The 17,264-nt window shown below is 47.6% G+C and overlaps 1 protein-coding gene and 1 pseudogene across 5 annotated transcripts in view; both read left to right on the forward strand.

Moving 5' to 3' along the window:
• LOC132213876 (interleukin-6 receptor subunit alpha-like) overlaps positions 1 to 6,252 on the forward strand; it is a 90,194-nt pseudogene extending 83,942 nt beyond the window's left edge.
• Positions 1 to 17,264, forward strand: part of EXOC6B (exocyst complex component 6B) — a 555,911-nt gene that overhangs the window by 520,839 nt on the left and 17,808 nt on the right. The window lies entirely within an intron of this gene.

Below are 17,264 nucleotides of genomic sequence, written 5' to 3' on the forward strand. Positions count from 1 at the left end.
AAATACATTGAAAGTTAGATGAGGATGGGGCATTAATATTATTTCAAAGTACCTCCCCATAAAACACTTATTATGTGGGGGAAGTATACTTTTACAGTGGAGAAGTCTGGAAGCCATCTCCCTAATCAAGTGATCAAAGAGATCATCAGTCATAGGATAATTTCCAATCATGTGCCACTCGATAGGATGCACTGAGGGGAAGAAAGCAGTATCGGTTGTATAATATTCTTGCCCAAAGTGAATCATCTGAATTTAATCAATAAGAAAACGTGAAGAGTGGAAATCCTTGGTTATGTCCTCCCTCTGCTTCCTCTCAGAGGGCCGCTCTTCCGGCAGTTTCCTGGTGCTTCGTTGCTTGCTGGCTTCGTGTTAAGGAGTGGAGGTGTTTGCGTTTTCTTTCTCAGTGAACCTGTCCCCCTCTCCAGCAGTAAGGGACCTCTCATGATCTGGACCTGCTCCTTTTCCTGTCTCCCCCATGGACACAGGGTGGTGCTGGCTTTTTGGTGGTTTTTTTCCGATTTTTCTCTGGCTGCACTACATCTTCCCCTCTGCCATGAATGCTGCCCTCCTTTCCTCAGCAGCTTAAGGCTTATGGCTTCGTGGCGGAGGCAGGACGGAAGCATCGGGGCAGGGCTTTGCTTCTTCCCTGACGTGACTACTGTACATCTCCCCCAGGCTTCCACCGTGAAGGAAGTCTTCTCAGGTCTCCTGTTCTGCTCCTAATTTCGCATGAGCACTGAAGCCTGTGGGGAAGAGTTGCCTGACGGTACGGATCCCTGTTGGGTGTATTATCCCGAGGGTCTGTGCTCTCAGGCTAGTCCACACTCGGCCTGTAGGAATGTGTTAACACCTTTAGCTAACTTCTTACCAGCTTGCCGGGCACCCAGCGTCTGCCCCTAGTGATCAAGTGGTCATATCTCCTGTCTGCATGAGGCTTCCTGTCTTTCTTTAAGTTTCAGGCTAGTAGGTCCTGCAACCTTAGCTGTTTGACATGTTCAAGAGCTGTTCTTTCCTGTGAAATTTTTACTCTGCTCTTATTTCCTTGGTCACTTTTGTGTAATACAGTGACATCTTTCTTGGAAGTTAAGTTTCGGCAATGAGCATTGTGTTAGTCGGAGAGGGAGACATGTTGGAGAGGCAGTGTGAGGCAGAAGATGTATCTGCTTTAGCCTTCTTGGTCACTGGGTGATGATAGAGCAGTAAACCAAAGGGACATGATGGAAATTGTGTCTAGCCCAGGGCAACCCAAAAATGAAACAAGATTTCTCCCCTCACATGTGACCTCAGAGGAGAAACATTAAACAATAAAGCTTACTAATTTGAATGTCCATCCTTTCTGTACTCAGCCTGCCCAGAGAGGAGGTGTTTGGAAGGCAAGTGGAGGTGAGAGTATATGGCCCTCTCTCACTATTCAGCAAGAGGAGAGACGTGGCTGCCTCACGAGCAGCTCTTGCTCCCCATTTGCAGTGCAAGCTACACTCTTGTGATGAGATGGGGCATTAGGCAGTGCTCTTCAGAGATGCATCATTGTGAAAAGGCCCCGCCCAGTTTGCTGCATTTCCTCCCTGAGAGCAGTGGGTCTTGACAGAAGCTAGGCGAGCCATCCTGTCTCCCATTAAAAATGACCTCAACGGTTTGTTTTAAAGAGAGTTCGCAGCCCCAAAACAAAATCTTCACCCGTAAAACACAGCGTCCATGAAACCTTTTGGGAAACCTCTCCTGAGCCCTCATCCTGTGCTTCTGTTCATTAAATCAGATCAATCCCCTGTGGCCAGTGGGAGCCTCCCATCAGGGGCACTGATATGGTCGTGAAGGAGGAAGCCTGTAAGTGGCCCCCCTCCACACCAGGTGTCTTCTCACTGCACGTCAGCTGATGAGTGGACAGTCGGCTAGTGTGAGGGGAAGAGCAGACGTGGTTATGGGGAAGCTGGGTTGACTGGCTAGGGAATCCCAGTCAGAAGCAGACACGAAGAAGGGGCTTGGGCGGCCACAGCGGTGTGGCCACACGCAGTCATCAGGGAGGATGCTGCAGAGCACAGCCTGTGCCCCAGGCACCAGCAGCAATTCTCGATATCCCAAAAGCACGAATGGGAGTGGCTCCTTCTTGACTTCGGTTTTCCTCAGCGGGAAGGGGCTCTAGGGGTAGTGGGCACAAAGCCTCGCTGGAGCCTCTTCTGGGCGATAATGCAGAGTTTCTGTTTCAAGAGCTACCAGCCTACAGAGAAAAACCCATTTCCCCCAAGTTCCCCCTGGAAGGCTTCCTATCGGGAGCTCCCCTACAGAAATCCTAGCAAGACTCACTATGGAGTCTCTAGAAGAATTCCTCTCTTCTCTTTACTCATGTTCAGGGATTGTTAAAACCAGAAAGGTGAGTTTGAAGCCTCAAACCCCCTCTGCCTGAGTTCCCATCACAAATGACTTAACGTGCTCCTAGAATCTAGGAGAGAGGTTATTACCTGTTTTGATTATATTTTGCCACGTTAAAAAGCTACCCCAAAACTTAGTGACTTGAATCAACAAGCATTTGGCGTGGGATTTGTTCGTTCACAGTTCTGTGGGTCAGGAATGTGGCCAGGGCTCAGCTGGGCAGTTCCGCTTTACAGGGCGTCTTTCATGACGTTGCAATCAGACGGCAGCTGGGGTGGAGAGCCAGGATGGTGTCACTCACAAGTGGCACCTTGGCAGGGTTGTTAGGAGGCTGGTACCCTCCGTCTACCTCTCTACCTGGGTAGCTTAGCCTTCTTTACCTGGCAACCAGATTTCTAGAATGACTGTTCCAAGTGCTGAAACAGAAACTCTGACCTCTTGAGGCCCAGCCTCAGAAGGTATACAGCGTCACTCCTTATATTCTCTTGATGAAAGCAAGTCCTGGGGCTCCCTCGGATTCAGAGGGAGGGGAAAGAGACTCCACCTCTTGATGGTGAGTGGAAAGGTTACTTTGGCAAAAGAGCGCATGGGGTGGGAGATACTGATGCAATCATCTTTTGAAACATCATCTGCTGTACAGCCTGCCGTCTCTCCTTCGAGTGCCTCAAGTTCTACCCTGGTAAGAACTGTTTTATGTTTACCCCAAGCATTATGTGCTGCAACTGGCATCTGTGCCTTGTTGTCCACTTTCAGTGCAAAAGGAGACTTCGGGAGTCATCTCCCTCCATTCACCCATGAAAGGCTGATTACGCAATAAGCTCCAACTCTGCTTCTCTTAAGTAAGATTAGAGGCTGTGAGGGGAGACCTGGAAGGAAACAAGATGCAAGTTCTCGGTTCATTTCCCCCGTTATTATCTAAGTCAAATGCACTTTTGTATTATTAAGTGGAAGGTGTTTTATTATTCACACAGGGATTGTCAGTTCAGTTAATATGCTTGATCCTGACATTTAATTTTTTTTTATTACTCTGTTCTTTTATCCCTTCTCGGTACCAGCAACTCCAAGTCTTCTTTTATAGGGCCATTATTTTCTAGGGCTGTTCTATTCCTGTGTGTGTTGGAAACTTGAGTTTATCTGTATAATATGTTAGTAATTAAAGCAAATCTCTACGAGAAGACATAAAACAGCCTGCCCTGCTCCAAGAAGCTGGAACTACGGGAAGGACTCAGAGCTGAATCAGACAAAGATAAAAAGCTATGTTGGTAGCCGATGGCCACCCTTGAAACACTGTTTTTGGTCGCTACATCTAAATATGCTTCAGATCCCCTGAGGACAAAGATGCCATCTTTCTACAAAGAGGCACCAACCAAGGCCAGACCACCTTGGGAACAGCACTCATTCTGACACAGCATTCTTGGGCCAAAGGGAGAAATGCCCTTAGCACATTCCAAAGCAATGGAGCCTTGGAGTCTCCCCGCCCCCCACCTCTAACACTCCTATCCTTAGGGCAGTACAGGGCCCCATAGTTTGGGGAAAACCCACCATTGAGAATGACTGGGATAAAACTTTAAGCAGCGTAAGGTAACACTGGTTGGCAGAGAATGGTAAACCAAAAGAACAGGTAAACCAAACTGACATACATACAGTCTTCTAAATCCCTCACACAGCCTCTGAGGGTTACAAAATAAAACATACTTTTATTCGCAGTCACATTGGTTTCACGGTGATCTCCGGCTATGCTGCCTGGCCACAGACTACGTTTGCAGTGAGAAGTGGGAGTTGTGTGATTGACAATCACTCCTAAGTCTGCACATCACCTAGGAACCTCGAGAGGCATGGTGCCTCATTAAAATCTCCGTAAAGCTGGCCTACAGTGTGTGTGGTAGGATGTTCCCTCTTAAGCAGGGGCAAATGTTTGTTTCTCTTACAGCTTTGCACTCTTTGGCACATGATAGGCATTCACGATAGGTCTTCATTACTGAGTCAGTGAGAAAATGAATGCATCTGACCTTGTACCTGATTCCTAAAGGCTTTTCTTTCCGGGACAGCACAGCTCTCCCAGAAGGGGAGAGCTCATTTTCCCACCTTAGCCTCTCAGTGGCCAACATGGCAATTTAAAGATTAAGTTTCAGAGCTCGAAAAGGGCCCTAAGAAGGCCACTGGGAGATGAGGGCTGCTCTCAGGGCCTGAGCGCGCCCGCAGACACCGCCCCGCCCGCCCGCCCAGTTCCTATCCACCGCTGCCTCTTTGGGACCATAGGCTACTGGCGGAGGAGGAAGCAGGCTGGCTGTGCTCTGCGCTGCTCACCGCCTTGCTGGCTGCCCTGCGCTGGAGGTGGAGCACAATGTGCTGACCGGCAGGCCTGGGGCCAGCATTACCCTGACCTGTCCAGGTGGGGAACCGGGAGACAATGACAATGCTCAGGAATCAGGTGACAGGCTCGAACCACCGCAGACGGGCTGGTTGGGGAAGGAGGCCGCTCCTGAAATACCTGCAGCTCAGCGACTCTGGAAACTACTCAGGCCACCAGGGTGGCCGCCCGGTTGGAGCTGTGTGCCTGTGGGTGGCTGTTCCCCCAGAGCCTCAGCTCTCCTGCTTCCAGAAGAGCCCCATCAGCAACGTCCACTGTGAGTGGTGGCCTCAGAGCCCTCCCTCCCCGAGGACCAAGGCTGTGCTGTCGGTGAGGATGTTTCCGTTTCCGTGCGGTCCCGTGGAAGACACCCAGGAGCTGTGCCGGTATTCTCAGGAGTCCCAGAGGGAGACGACTCTTTCTACGCTGTGTCCCTGTGCATCACCACTAGTGCCAGCAGCAAGTCCAGCAGACCCCAAACATTTGAGGGGTAGGGAACCCTGCAGCTGACCTACCCGTCAACATCACCATCACCACTGTGGACAGAAAACACTGCTGGCTCATTGTCACCTGGCAAGACCTGCCTCCTGGAATTCCTGTTTCTACAGGCTACAGTTTGAGCTCTGATACCGGGCTGAACAGTCCAAGACATTCACAACCCGTGTGTCATGGAGCTCCAGCATCACTGCACGGTTCGTGATGCCTGGACAGGCCTGAGGCACGTGGTGCAGCTACGAGCCCAGGAGGAGTTTGGGCATGGCCTGTGGAGCGCGTGGAGCTAGGAGGTCATGGACACCCTCTGGACAGAGAGAGAGGAAGGGAGAGGGAGAAGAGGAAGAGGTAAACATCATACAAAACATCAATTGGCTGTCTCCTGCACACCCCCTACTGAGGATCGAGTCTGCAACCCAGGCATGTACCTTCACTAGGACTTGAACAGGCAACCTTTTGGTGCACAGGATAACATCTAACTGAGCCACACTGGCCAGGGCATGAATCCACGAGGTTTTCAACTGAGACCACGAAGGAGGTGTCCCCGCCATGAAGGCACCTACTGCCAATGAAGATGATGAAAATATTCCCTCTAATTATTCTGCAGATACGACAAGCTTCCCAGTGCAAGATCCTCCAACAGCAGTGTACACACTCCTGGTGGCTGGAGGGTGCCTTGGCGTTGTCCTGAGGTTCCAGAAGACGTGGAAACCGCAGGCCCTGAAAGAAGGCAAGACGAGCCTGCACCCGCCTTATTCTGTGGGACAGCTGGTCCCTGAGAGGCCCAAGCCCACCCCAGTGCTCGTCCCCCCCATCTTCCCACCAGTGTCCCCCGTAGCCTTGGTCAGATATCACCTTGAGGCACAGCCGACCTGATGCCTACAGCCCACCGAGCCCTATGACATCAGCAACAGAGACTGCTTCTTCCCGCAACAGCTGGCTGGCTGGCGCCTGTCCAGCGGGGGTGCAGGCTGCTGAACTGTGTGGATGACAAAGCACAGCTGGCTTCTCACTGTCATTTCAGCTCATCTCAGGTGCGTGGGCCTCTGGCTTCGCTGTTACAGGTTTTGCGCTGGGTAAGGACAGGTTTGCTGCTGCACCTGTTCAGAAGGAAGAGGTGGTTGAGTTTTTCAAACACTCTTCCCCAAAGCCCTGCCTGCAGGGGTCACAGTGAACGCTGGCCCTGCGCAGAGAGCGGTGTCAAGAGTCCCCTGGAACTCAGGGCAGAGCCAGGCATCTGCAGAGGCCTCGGGCCCTGGGCTTCCTGCGGACAAGCTGCTGGCCGCCTGCACACCTGACACAGCTCCACAAGCCACACCCCCTGAGGTGGGGCGGATTTCCAGCCAGACACCCCCCTTGCCTATCTCCTGGCCCACTGCACAGTTTCATCTTCTAGTTCAAACTCTTGGAGCCCTTTTGCAGTTGAGTTTTTCTAGGCCTGAGGCTGGCGTTTCGTCAGGCGCCCAGGCTGGGGAAGCTCTGGCCTGCCTTTCCTCCCCACACTGGCAAACAGCTGAGGGGGGTGAATAGTATCTCAGGACCAGGTGGTTTGACCTGGAATTGCAATTAGTTCCTCGTTAGCATTTTGGTAAGTGTGAATGTTAACCCTAGGCACCTGCTGAATCCAGAAGCCACTGCACCGACTCAGTTTCCCTCTCTGGATCCTCGGACTTTGGGGGAGGGAAGCAGAGAGGAAGTAGGAGCGTGGGGACAGGGTCTCCACTCATAGTAACGGAACGGGGTGAGGCGCAGCCTCTGAAAACCAATGTTCTCCTTCCTCCTTGTCTCCCATCCCCAAAGGAGAACTGGCCCTGGGGGAGGGCTCCTGCCATTGGTGAGATCAAATGTGTGACTCACACATCACTCACCTGAGCCTTAGTAACGAGGGGAAAAAAATATTCATGTGAAAGGACAGAAGAACCTGGCAAGGATGTATTTTAATGTGGCTTTTAAAGAAGTGCTGACTATTTTTTCTTGATAGGGTGGAAGATCCCGTATTAGCAGAGGGAGGATCCGTATGTAAATAACTTGGGGAGAAGCACAGTCGCTTTGTTTTGGCACAGAACTGAGTCAAGTGAAAAAGAGGAGGAGAAAAAATTATTCTGCCCAAATAGAGAAGAGACTCTGGTTTCATTCTAAATTTTGTTTTTGTCTTAAAAAGTGAAAACAAAAAAAAAATTGTTGCTTCTCCTCTAATTTAGGGGAAAGCAGCTTGTGACTGCCCCCCCCCCCCAGGGGTTGTGAGGAAAGGCAGGCCAGAGCTTCCCCAGCTTCTGGGGGTGATGCTGGGAAGCTGGCCCCCCACCACCCAGCGGGGTCCGTTGAAAATCCCCACCCAGACAGCCATGGGCCCTGCTTATCAGAAGGAGGAAGATTCATTAAAAATCCCCCTTGGTGCCTTCCTCTTATTTAGTTCCTTGAATTTGATTCCGTTCAGCTGGTATTGAAGCTCCGGCTAAATGTCTAGCCATGGCTCTGAGACTAGCCCACTTCAGCTCACTCTTCTGTCCAGGCTTTGACAATCGAGGGATGAGAGTGGTTACCCAGACAAGTACCCTCAAGTATCACGGGGTGTCCCAGAATGAAGCTGTGATTAAAATCAGTTGTGTAACCACAGACCAAAAATCTACCAGACCACAAACTTTTCTGTACCCTTTTAGAAAAACAACCAGACAGGTGGCAAAGGATCAAAATGACCGGGTTTTATTTACTGCTTGCTGGGTTCAAGCTGTTACTATCTTGGGCAAGCAGTGTTGTCATTGCTGTCTTTGTCAAGTTTCAGGCCCTGTCTCAGGTGTGTGGGTTTTTTTCTATAAAGTTTCTTTGGGAACAGCAAAAGTGCTGTCAAAGGCAAATATAAAAAAAGTGAGAGTCTGCATGAGAAAGGGTGATTCTGCCCGTGGTTCTTTAACTCTTTATGAACGTTTTAACCATATGTAATATTACCAAAGCCGGGAAGGAGACGTGCTAGTGGAAGATGTGAAATCCAGGTAGCTCATGCGTGCTGAGAGCAAGGCAGCTTTCATCTCCAACTTGCTATTGCTTTCATTATTATTGTAATGAAATTATTGCCTTTTTTAAAATTATTATTGAGGAGGCTTTTTTCCCCCCTTTACATTTTTATAAGCTAGTGTAAAGGAAGGAACAGTATCCATCTTCTCTGGGCTGTGGGCTTTGCTCAGAGCACACAGGTATACACCCCAAGCTTTCTCTGTCCTGGAATCTATGGTTAGTGCCCATGGTCCGTGGTCATTCTTGCTTGTGTTTCTGCAGCTCATGTGCTGCCTTTTATCCTCAACCATGATGTTACTCACCCACCGCATGGAGCAGTCTGCCACACAGCCAGATGTGAAATGTCGGGATGGTGACAATTTATATTAAATATGACAGCTTATCCTGCTGAGTTGGAGAAATTAAAAATATGCTGGTTGGTTCAAGGTCTAGACTAAAGTGGTCATTAATTCTTGTAGCATTAATAAACTATTGTTTTTCAAATGTCAAGGGGTGGCATTAGCTGTGTCAACAAAGCCATTGGTAACTCAGCAAGCCCTTTGCTCTGTTGGAGCCCAAGTCCCTGTAGTTTCCTGCCAGGCTCTGGGCTCACTTTGTCTTGATGTCCCTGCTCTCCTGGGGAGCGGGTGGGGGCAGGAAACACCATTACAAGGTGTGGAATCTGCTGCTGGGACTGGGGTGGGAGTCCACCTGGTGGTGAACAGGGCCCAGTGGAGCAGGCGGGGAGTGATGATGGTTTGTGGGTCTCCTGCAGAATGTTCAGGAATGTCTTCCCTGCTGCTTGGTGCTGAGCTGTATTCCCTCCTCTAAGGTTGACTCAGCTGGGGAGGAGTCTGGCATCCAGCTCCAGGTGGAGTTGGTGAGAAATTTACCTTAATTTGGAGAAGCAGGGGCAAGTGTTGATCCTTCAGACCATGAGCGCAGAACTCAGCTTTCCTGTGTGGGCAGCGGGGCTGTGGCTGGAAGGCCAGCTGGCTCAGTTCTCCTGAGCGTCCCCGAAAGGCCCTCCCAGCAGCATATCTGCTGTGAGGTCTGGTGCTAGCCCCGTGTGTTTCTATGGCAACCTTACTGATTATTTTTAACTTGCTAATTTTTATTTTATTTTTTCAATTACAGTTGACATTCAATATTATTTTGCAACCTCAATGATTATTAAGGAACATTGTCAGTTTTATGAACATGTGCTTAAACAAAGATCTGCTTTAGAAGGGACGGATTGGGACCACATGTAGCAAGGCTGTTAATTAATAGAGAAACCATTTTTGGATGGAGATCACACATCTGTTAAATAAGTACCTCAACTTTTTTTTTTTTTTGGAGAGAAATAATAGTTTTAAGTTTGTTTTTATTTTTTACCTAATTACCTAAAAGCAAATTCCAAAGGCTGATGTGTCTGTATGGGGCAAAGAGTCAGTATAATATGTTTTTCAATGTGTTTTTTTTTCTTTTTATCAGCTATTTTGCATTTAAAGTGAAAATTGTAAGTGAAATAAATAATTTCTAAAATGAAGAAAAATAAATCAATTAGCCCTGGAGTTTCATTTTATTGATGGAGACATTGAGTCCAGGACTAGAGTGGCTTTTTCCAGTATCACCTGTTAGCACATCTGTATTTGACTCTCTCAAGGCGGGTGTGAGACTGGTCCACTGAGGGATGAGCCCCAGGTGCCCAGGCAGTTGGTGCAGACAGGATGCATTTCAGGGGCAGCGGGAGGAAAGCAAAACGGTACCGCTTCCCGGGTTCAGCTCTGGCAAGTGGGAGCTGTGGCTGCCTGGAGAGGGCAGAGAGGGGGTGTTTTCCCGTCTGCGGATACCACTTGACCCAGCCTGTGGCTCTTTCCTAATCCTCACCCTCAAATATGTGCTCAGTGAAAACACTTGGAGGAAATGCCCTTGTAAACAAGTGCTCTCTGGTAGCCCAGCCTCAGTATCAGAGATTTCATGGAGGAATGCCCTCCCCTGAGCAGAGACTGCTGATAAAGGGGAGCACCGCGGGTGTCGATTGGGGGCGTGCGCTTGCTTTGCTGAGGAAACAAGTTCACCCCTGCAGACCTGCATCACCTCCTTGCTGCTTCCCCCCACCCACCAGAAAATCCAGTCTCGTTAGATGTGCACACCAAGCTCCCAGGGACACTGTCCCCAGAGAAGCAGCACACACTGCCTTGTTAGCTGAGGCAGAGCCCCTCTGGGGCGGCTGCCAGAAAACTGCACAACCTGATGGAAACTGTAATGACTTGGGGCCCTTTGGGAAGGCAGATGGCCTGGAAAACACCTGGTCCCTTAGCTTTGCCACAGATGGCAGGTCAGAGAGGGAGGAGTGTCCCACAGATGTGTATTGGGTGTCCGTTACGTGTCAGGCACTGTTCTAGGACATGGGTGTCCAGTATGAACAAGACATTGTCACTGTCCACTGCTCTTCCTTCTAAACCAGTGGTTCTCAACCTTCCTAATGCCGCGACCCTTTAATACAGTTCCTCATGTCGTGGTGACCCCCAATTTCATTGTTACAAATTGAACATAATTAAAGCATAGTGATGAATCACAAAAACAATATGTAATTATATATGAGTTTTCTGGTGGTCTTAGGCGACCCCTGTGAAAGGGTCGTTCGACCCCCCCCCCCCGCCAAAGGGGTCGCGACCCACAGGTTGAGAACCGCTGTTCTAAACCTTCTGTGGGGATCCATACCTTACCGCACACTGATATCCTCATGTTATTTAGCATTAATGCAAAGTTAACAAAATTCCACCCATAAAAATGGTACTTTTATTGACTTCAAGATGTTGGTCTGGATCTCCAACTAAATTCTACACTCCTTGAGGGCAGAAGCAGTATCTTCTCCTTCCTTTTTAGTCCTCCTAGCATCTCACATACAGGGTAATTGATCAGATGCCTAAAAATCCTGTCTGGAAACAAACCAGAGAGAACTAGGGAGGAGGCTGAGGACAAGCAAAGGTTTAGGACCCAAAAGAACAGCACCTCTGAAGGTGGCCGCTACAGATGCCCATCAAAAGAAAACCTTCCTATATAGAGTAGGTTTTTAAAAGTTATGCCTGCATAATCCATACATAGCAGCAGCATTGGGTGCATTATGTTTGAATGTAAAGAGGAAGAATATGAAAATTTTATCAGTGAAGACCAAAATTAAGTACCATATATTTTAAGAAAAAGGGACTACCTTGATTGTGGTCATTGGTAAGTAAGAGTGTATTCAAATTCCTACAACTGTATTATTACCGGTACACTTGTCTTGATTGTAACATCAGGACACAGATTATAGTGCTCATTTTCCCATGTGACAGAAGCCGTTACTTCGGCAGATGATGTCATGATCAGAAACGTAACTAGAGCCCATTTTGTAAGTGATCCACTTGTTCTTTCCTGCTGTGAGCATGTATCTGCTGGATCTTTGTCTGAAACACGTATAGCTTCCAATAGAGTGAAATACTCACACTGCCTATTAGCAGGGGACGGTGCTAAGATGGAGATTGCAGGGAAGCCCTAAAGACACTAGGCTGAGAAGCTTTGCTGCTTTAGAAACCTGAAAAATTAAGGAAGGGAGGGTATTTTTTCAGTGATTTTCGGACCAGGGAGAAGTAGGATAGAAACAGCTAAGGAACTTTCACTATCAAATTCTAGTAAATGCTCACCTTTGATGACTGTGAGAGACAACCATTTCAAGCTACTTCAGGTAACAAGATTGTATCCTTAATTCCTGCCTGCGTGTTCATTTGATACAAGAGTTACTAGAGAGTGGAGATAGATAGCTGTGGTTGCAAGTAAAATCCAAAGAGAAGAAACTTCTGAATGCTTGGTAGTGACAGTGGAAGAAAAGAGAACCTTAGAGAGCTTTTGGTCTGACAGTGGTGAGGTGAATGGTGCAGGCAGCCTGGGTGCAGGGCTGGGTCTTGAGATCTGATCTAGAAACAGGTTAAGATGAGATCTGGCATCCCTTCAGTTATTCTGTTACCTAATCATTCCTTAATGTCCCAGTTGGAAAGTACAGGTTTTCATAACCAATAAGTTGGATGGTGTTTGTGCCAAAAAGATCGAAAACATTTTCCAAATTACAAAGCACTATCTAAATGCAAGTTAGATAGAGCCTTAGAACATTTTATTTCAAAATGTTCCAAGTTTTTCCACATGTTCTCCTGATTTTCATTACATGTATATGACTTAGGAGGAGGGCAAGGAAGCATGGGACTATGAGGTAGACAGGGATCATAAAGCTTCTGGCTTAGCGAGATAGCCCCTCTAGCATTTCTGAAAGATGCTCATGCCAGCTCTGTTCAGGTTTTTCTATTCAAAAACACTCTGATTCCTGCTAATGGGAGAGTAAATTGAGACACCATTCTGGAGGGCAGTTCATCAATGGGTACCAAAAGCTTTAACCAAGAATCGCGCTTCCAGGACTTTATCAGTCATCATCATCATGGCTAACATTTGCCACGCATTTACTGTCTGAAAGGAACAATACTAAAAGCTTCACATGAATTAACATATTCAATCCACACAGCAACCCTATGATATATGTACTGCTTATTCCTGTTTTATTGATGATAACGCTGGATTGTAGAGAAGTTTGATAACTTGCCCATGATCACAAAGCAGGTAAGTGGAAGAGCTAGGAACCCAACTTAGGCTGTCTAGAGAGTCAACACTTTAAACCACTGTACTGTAGTGCAGCATGTGTCATTTCCTAAGGGAGCCATTGCAGAAATGCACCAAGATGTATTTGCAAGTATTTCATCAAGACATTGAGTAGTGAAAGATTGGAGGGGGGAAAAAAACAACACAAAATATCTACCAGGAGGGGATTTGTTCGACTTCGTATGGTATAGAGCCATTAAAAATAGACACTATAGAGTCTTTAAAAATGTAGAAGATTTTGTGCTTTATTACTGAAAAATAGTCAGCTTTTAAGAGCATGCAAGATACCAAATCATCAGCAGTTATTATCCCTGGGAGATGAGATTATGGGTGATAGGTTCCCTGCTATCCTTTTTTGAGTTAAAGAGGTTTTTAATTTTTTTTTTTATTTTTGAAAAGAGCATATGTTGTTTTTATAAAGAAATAATACGGTAAAGCTACTTATTGGGGGGGGGGGTGGAGTTATACACAAAAGTAGGGCCCAGTCTACTCTCATATCCATATTCCTACATCCTCCACTCTAGAACATTCTACTAATGAACAACTCTCTTCATTAGAAAATGCTTCCTTATTGTGTACTTTGGGGGATTTTTATTAGTTTCTGGGAATTTGGTCACAAATATATTAAGGTCCCCCTGTGTGTCCCTTGCTGTACTAGGCATTTCGGACCTCAGGCCTCAAAGAATTGACTTTCTATTCTGGGAGGTAACAAACAAAACACTTAGGTTTCTTTCTATATCAGCATCTAGTTTACTGACATAATCAGTTCAGTTGTGAGGGACAAACAGTTGGAAGAATAGAAAAGTTGTGATACAGTGCTTCCTGTGCCCCATAAACAATAAGACAAATAGAGTTCAGAGAAAGGATAAATCTCAGAAGCTGATAGTAGTCAAGGTTTCCTACAGGAGATGAGCACTTAAGCAGCGCTTGAAGGATGGTAGGAAAAGGAAGAGAACATTTCATTCAATCTGACCAGCATGAACTTTTATAGATTTCTCTTTAGTTTCCAGATTTACTCTCATATTTTAAAATGCATTGAATCAGATAGGCCTGGATTCAGATTCTGACGTCCTTATTACAGTGTGGTTTTGAGCAATTGCTTAATTGTCCTGTGCCTCAATTTCCTTATCTTTAACATTGGCATAGTAATAGTATCTTCCTCTTAGATGAACATTAAATGACACAGTGCCCTACAGCACTTGATTTCATACAGTGCCTGGCGCACTTTCAGCTCTCAACAATTGCAACTTTTATTATGCTTTCCCCTCTCCCCAAGTTTCCACCCAACAATCTAATCTTGTGTTTTTTAGCTCTTGGTACATATTTGCCTTTCCTCCTCTTGTGTATGCCTTCCTGGTTCCTGGCTGCCCTGTTGAGTCTGTCTCATTGCCCTTGGCTGGTACCTGTGTGTTGAGCGATTGTTGGCCTGATTTCAGGCTGTCCGCGTTAGTACAGCCCCCTGCGTGTTCTCACAGCTTTCCCATGAGTCTCAGATCCCAGCCTCCATATGTTCACACTCCTGGACTTACCCCCAAACACAGAACTCATCTTGAGAGACAAGAACCCATTCTTTTTCTTCTCCAAGTCCAAACTAGGACTTTGGAGACGGGTTGCCCCCTGTGACCAGAGGGTGACTTCAGAACTCCCATGGCAAACATAAACATTCCCAAGACTGTCCTAGCTCCATGGACATTTCACTTCCTGGCTCAACTCAGTGTATCAGAGGCAATGCCTGAGCATTTCCAAAGGGCTGTTCCCGACTCCTGGAGGATTCGTACAAGAAGTGAGAGACTTGCCGAGAGTAGGAGCTGAGCTAAGCCATCGGCTGCTTTCCTTGTGTGATGGACTCTGGGCTTTGCTACATTTATGGATGAGGCCTTGCCAACTGTAGAAACAATGAGCCTCTTTAGCACCCCTGTCACTGCCACAGGGTAACCAGAGACCGAATGACTCCTTTCCAAAGGTGGCTTTGCTGGCCAGAGCCTGTCACCTCAGTCTGGCTTCCTGACCACTTCTTACAATTCGTCTGGATCACATAGAGCACTCCCTGGCCTTTTCTGGTTATAGAGGTCTCATTGTTTAATGACCAGCACAGGCCGTCTGCAGGCGTATCTTGGCTTTGGAATCCTAGAGGATTTAGCAAACTTTACTTAAGTGGAATATCCATTTTTCTTCCCACTTTAAGTATAAAACAGTGAATCATAGAAATAAATGCTCTGAGGTCATCTGGTCAGTCTCCTGGGTGCAGCTTCAGGGTGTTTCCTTTAGAATACGGTCTAGTCTTTGTCCAATCTCCTTTTAAATGTCCCAGATGTTAGGGCGTCCTCCTCGCTCACAGCAGCTCAAAGAACAAAACAAACTGTTTTGCAGCCTTCTCTCCCCTGCCTGCTTCCCTGTCCGTCGCCCTACTGTAGAGCAAACCCAGGGATGAGCATCACTCTCTCGGGCAGAAGTCTTGCTGCAGGGACACCCTTCATACAGGCCGAGGGCAGGCAGAGCAGGTCCGCTTTCACCTGCGAACTTTCTGGTTGCCTGGAAATGGGAGCAGAGCATTGCGGCTATTTTGTTGAGTTTGGAGCTTTTGAAGTCTTCTAGAACTTTAATTCCTCTCACATGGCCAAATCTCTTTCCCCTTCTTTCTGGGACACCTATCTGCAATGTTTTCTCTTTTGTTCAGAACTGTGAAAAGGAACTGTTTGTTTGACTACATTTCCCCTTTTTTAGCTCCCCCCACCCTAAACCCATTGCTCTCTTCCTCTCCCAAAGAAGAAAGAGGAAAGCAAGCCACAATAATACTTCTGTAAATTTATGGCCACTCTGTAATGTTTAATCACAGCTACGTGACTGGGGGCTTCAGAGCAGGCGTACAAGTTCAGCGCAAGGTGAATCTTGTCTGAGATAATCTGAAAGTTCATTCAGAGGTGAGGGCAGCAGCCTCTTGCAGACGGGCGAGGTTACCAGGAGGTCACCTGCTTTTTTTTTTTTTTTCCCTTCTGGTCTTCTCCCCTTTAATGTGTAAACAACGGGAAAATGTAACTTCCAATGAACTTGGCATATGTTGTGCTCATGCTAATCTTGGCCTGGCCAACTGTAAACAGTCCAATATCCTGTGGCTGAGCCTTTCCACCCATTCTCCGCCTTTTGGAGAGCATGGAGAAACACCAGCAGAAAGCAGAGACTAGCACCTTGTGGAGGCAGGTCCTGCTGCCCCAGAGAGTAGCAAGGAGCCTGGGGGGAAGGCCCGGGGGGAAGGCCCTGGAGAAGACCGTAGGCAGAGGGGTTTGCTGCGATGCTCTCAGGGCCTCCCGGGACACTGGCCTCCTGCGATGCTTCCTCACAACCATCAGTCAGCAGGCACTTATGGAGCCCGTTTCTGCCCACCACACCATGCTAAGCACTAAGGAGACAAACCACAGCCCTGAAGGTGCGTATCATCTGAAGGGCCAGAGTGCCTATGCTCCGGCCTGACAGGAAGATGAAGGAGAAGGATGTTGCTGGTACCAGAGAAAGCTGAAGACAGTTCTGGATAGAACCTTGTCAGAAGTTCCCCTCTTTTGTTGGGCTGACCTGTGGTTCCCACCCCATTTTCAAAGGTCAGAGAATTCCAGAAACTTATAGAGGAAGCGTGTATGAGCAGAATGGGGTCCATATCCTGAGCATCGGTGGCTTACAGAATAGCAGTGGCCATGATAATTTTTTTACCAACTCTCATCTGACCTAAACTCAATTCCATGGCAGTCCAGAGTGCCTGGGCCAGTACCGACGTGCTTGAGGAACACACCTCGGTTGTACCTCTACAGACCTCTTGGGCGTGTGGAAATACAATTAGTGCCCTGATGTGTAGCGCAGGAATAATTGCCTAGTGAGTTATACATGGCAAGTGGTAAATCTCAAACCAGCAGCTAGAACCCCTTACTCATTTCCACCCCTTCAGCCGACATAAGACCATTTTAGTAATATGGGGTGATAAAGTCCAGAGGATTTGATCAGCCAAGAAGGCGCAGCTGTCAGCTGTGGAATTCCCTTTGTACTGTGCTTGGTACCACTCTGTGACCAGGAACTAGAAACCTTCTTGACTGTGCTTGATACCAGATATTTCTTAGCTCACATGAGCCCAGACCCATGCTAGGTCAAAGCAGATAGGAAGGTCCTGCCCCGAAGTAGCCTACAATGTCCTCGGGGAGGCCAGACATAAGAAATGGTTAGGATGAGATAGACTGTGATACTGCCAAATGAGGTATTGTGCCTGGAGCTGATTGAAGAAGGTTTCTTAAGGGTCCTTTAGGATGGGAAGGACCTGGGTAGGTCAAAACAATGAGGGTAGCATTCCAAATCAGAGAACAGCATGAGTGAAGTTGCTAAGGCAGAAATGAGTTGGTCAGTTTCATTGTCA

Source organism: Myotis daubentonii, chromosome 12 (genome assembly GCF_963259705.1).
Source record: "Myotis daubentonii chromosome 12, mMyoDau2.1, whole genome shotgun sequence".
NCBI classification, from domain to species: domain Eukaryota; kingdom Metazoa; phylum Chordata; class Mammalia; order Chiroptera; family Vespertilionidae; genus Myotis; species Myotis daubentonii.